Raw genomic sequence first — 4542 nt, 5'->3', positions numbered from 1 at the left:
GCAGGGGTCTGTGGGACCACCCCAGATGGCAGCTGGTCTCACTGTGATCTGTGACTACAGAGAGAATGTCCAGGCATGGACGTTGCAGCAAAATTGAGGTTGTATTGGCCTGATGGCCTTTGTCTCCCTGAGATCCCACTTCATCTAAGTCACAAAGTGCCTAAAGCCCATTGAAAGGCAGCCTCTCATGCCCTGTTTGGCTCTGGGGTTTTATAGTCAGCGCAGGCAGTAGGCCTTGGCTAGTGCAGTAAGAGCATTTCTAGGAAAACAGCTGTGGACAGACTACTGCTGCCTGTATGAGCTACAGTATCTCTTGAGGGGATTGCATGGCTCTATATTGGCCTGATGGCCCTTGACTCCCTTAGCTCCTACCCCATCCAATACACAAAGTGCCCACTGGATGTTGATAGGCAGCTGCCACTGCCTGGGGTAGGGCATTCAGGCCCAAGGTGGGCAGCAGCTGACCTTGATATGAGTGGAAACTTGTACAGGGAGCCACAGAGACAGTGTTGGCATGTAAACTGACATTGCAGTGGCAGGAGGAAATTTACTCAATAGACCCAGGAGACTCCCAGAGTCCCTGCACCATCCAACATGCATATTACCCAGAGGCTCATCCAGTTTCAGAGACTTACAGGCAAGTGACTGGCAAATGTCAGGCCTTGAGGAGCACTGGTCCCTCTGCTAAACTGCCAAAGGTCAAGGACAAGGGATAACCAACCTCTGCCTATAGCGTTGTCTCTTCCACTTACCTATAGATCCAGCATAGGCAACAACCATCTGCGGATGGCTTCGTAGTTCTCACTGGGTAGCCCTGAGCAATCAAAAGCAGTAGCTGACCTTGGCCTATGGGGGAGCCCCTCCCAAGGGGCTACAAAACCAATGCATCTGGAGTCTGGCACCAGACCACAACAGAGCAACTCCTGACTAGTTCCATTAGTGGTACACACAAAAGGTGGTTGCGACAAGTACACCCACACAACAACTCTTACTCTTTGGGTGCACCCAATTCCCACAATTAGTCAGCCTGAGCGTAATCCTATCCAGTGATCTACTAACAACAATAAAGGCGTAGTGACAACAGGAGATCACACACATCCCACACACGTCCAGAGCCCCTGGCATAAGGAATCAAGGAGAGTGCTCCACTGGGCCACACAGGACACTTTCCACATTAGGCCATCTGTCCAAGGCTGAGAGACAAAACAAATATTCCTGACACATAGAAATGAACACAGAGAGGCTAAAAAATTAGAAAACAAAGAAACATGCCGCAAATGAGACAACAGGAGAAAACTCCAGAAAATAAGCTAAATGAAATGGAGGCAAGCAAGCTACCAGAGACAGAGTTCAAAATAATGGTTATAAGGATGCTCAAAGAACTTATGGGGAGAATGGATGAACACAATGAGAATATCAACAGAGAGACAGTAAGCATAAAAAAGGACATAGAAACCACAAAAAATAATCAGATAGAAATGAAGAATACAATAACTGACACCAATGGACAAATCTTCCAGGCAAAGAATCAACAAGGAAACAATGGGCCTAAAAGACACTCTAGACCAGATGGGTTTAATAGATATTTTCAGAGCATTTTACTCTAAAGCAGCAAAATATACATTCTCCTCAACTGCACATGGAACTTTTTCTAGGATAGACCACATGTTAGGACACAAACAAGTCTCAATACATTTAAGAAGATTAAAATCATATCAACCATCTTCTCTGATCACAATAGTATGAAACTAGAATTCAACTATAAGAAAAAAACTGGAAAATACACAAACACATGAAGGCTAAATAACATGCTACTAAACAATGAATGGGTTATTAAAGAGATCAAGGAAGAAATTGAAAGATACCTAGAGAGAAATGAAAATGAAAACATGATTCAAAATCTATGGGATACAGCAAAAGCAGTCCTAAGAGAGAAATTCATAACAAGAAGGCCTACTTCAAAAAACAAGAAAAAGCTCAAATAAACAAGCTAACCTTACATTTAAAAGAACTAGAAAAAGAACAGCAAACAAAGCCCAGAGTGAATAGAAGGAAGGAAATAATAAAGATCAGAGTGGAAATAAATGAAAAAGAATTTAGAAAAACAAAACAAAAGATTAATGAAACCAAGAGATGGTTCTTTGAAAGGATAAGCAAAATTGACAGACCCTTAGCCAGACTCATCAAGGAAAAAAGAGACAGGACTCAAATAAATAAAATCAGAAATGAAAGAGGAGAAATAACCATGGACTCCACAGAAATACAATGGATTATAAGAAAATACTACAAGCAATTATATGCCAACAAATTGGACAATCTGGAAGAAATGGACACATTCCTAGAAACATATAATCTCCCAAGATTGAGCCAAGAAGAAACAGAAAATTTGAACCAACCAATTACCACCAAAGAAATAGAATCAGTAATCAAAATCCTCTCAAAAAACTAAAGTCCTCGACCAGATGGCTTCATAAGCAAGTTTTACCAAACATTCAAAGAAGAATATTACTTATCCTTCTCAAACTATTCCAAAAAGTTCAAGAAAAAGTGTTTGACAAAATTCAGCATCCATTTATGATAAAAACTCTCAGCGAAGTGGGAATAAAGGGAGCATACCTCAACATAATAAAGGCCATATATGATAAACTTATAGCTAACATCATATCAATGGGAAAAGGCTAAAATATTTTTCTTAAGATCAGGAATAAGACAAGGATGCCCACATTCACCACTCTTCTTCAATATTGTATTGGAAGTCTTAGCCACAGCAATAAGACAAGGAAGAGAAATAAAAGACATCTGAATTGGAAAAGAAGAAGTAAAACTCTCATTATTTGCTGATGACATGATACTATATATAGCGATTCCACCAAAAAACTGTTAGAACTGATCAATGAATTCAGTAAAGCAGCAGGTTACAAAATAAATATTCAGAAGTCAGTGGCATTTTATACACCAATGATGAACTTTTAGAAAGAGAAATTAAGAAAATAATCCCATGTACAATTGCATTGAAACTATAAAATACCTAGGAATCAAATTAACCAAAAAGGTAAAAGACCTGTTCTCAAAAAATTATGTCATTGAAAAAAGAAATTGAAGAAGATACAAATAAATGGAAGCATACACCATGTTCATGGGTAGGAAGAATCAACATCATTAAAATGGTTATATTACCCAAAGCAATCTATAGGTTCAATGCAATCCCTATCAAAATACTAATGACAGTTTTCGGAGAGATAGAACAAATAATCCTAACATTTATATGGAACCATAAAAGACTCCGAATAGCCACGGTAATCTTGAGAAAGGAGAATAAAGTTGGAGGTATCACACTACCTGATATCAAACTATACTACAAGTCTACAGTAATCAAAAGAGCATGGTACTGGCATAAAAACAGAAACATTGATCATTGGAACAGAATAGAGAGCCCGGAAATAAATCCATGCCTGTACACTCACTTAATATATGACAAAGAAGGTAACAATATATAGTGGGGTAAAGATAGTCTCTTCAATAAATGATGTTGGGAAAATTGGACAAATACATGCAAAAAAAAAAAAAAAAGAAAGAAAGAAACTGGACCACCTTCTTACACACTTACACACCATATACAAGAATAGACTCAAAATGGATAAAGACTTAAATGTAAGACCATAACCATACAAATTCTAGAAGAAAATGTAGGCAGTATACTCTCTGATATAACTAACACTAATTTCTTTTTTGGATATATCTCCATAGGCAAGGGAAACAAAAGAAAAAATAAACAATATTTATTCAACATAGTATTGAAGTTCTAGCCAGGGGACTTAAGCAAGAAAAATAAATAAAAACTGTGGAAATTGGAAGAAAGAGTAAAATTATCCCTATTTGTGGATAACATCTTATATGTACAGAGTCCTACAGAATCTGCAAAAAACAAACAAAAAAACCCCAAAACATTAGAGCTGATAAAAGACTTTAACACAATTGCAAAATACAAGATTAATATACAAAAATTAGTTGTATTTCCATACAGTAGTAATAAACTATCCAAAAAGTAAATTAAGGAACAATTTTATTTACAGTAGCGTCTAAACGAATAAAGTACTTAGAAAGAAATTTAACCAAGGTAATGTAAAACTTATACACTGAAAACTACAAAATTTTGTTAAAAAAAAAAACTAAAGAAGACAAATTAGAAAGACATGGAAAGACTTCACATGTTCATGGGTTGGAAGACAATATTGTTAAGATGACAATACTTCTCAAAGTGATCTACAGATTCAGTGCAATCCCTATCAATATCCCAATGGAATCACTTTTAGAAAGAGAGACTCCCATCCTAAAATGCATACAAAAATTCAAAGAAACTAAAAGAACCAAAAAAATCTTGAAAAATAAGAACAAAATTGAAAACTTACACTTCCCAATTTCACAACCTACTACAAAGCTACAGTAATCAAAACTGGTAGTGACATAGGAGAGTAACAGATGAATAAATAGGATTGAAGGCCTGGAAATAAACCTTCACCTATATGGGTGATTACATTTCAT

This window comes from Pteropus vampyrus, unplaced genomic scaffold (genome assembly GCF_000151845.1).
Source record: "Pteropus vampyrus isolate Shadow unplaced genomic scaffold, Pvam_2.0 Scaffold216, whole genome shotgun sequence".
Taxonomy (NCBI): domain Eukaryota; kingdom Metazoa; phylum Chordata; class Mammalia; order Chiroptera; family Pteropodidae; genus Pteropus; species Pteropus vampyrus.
Note: the sequence above shows the minus strand (reverse complement) of the source record.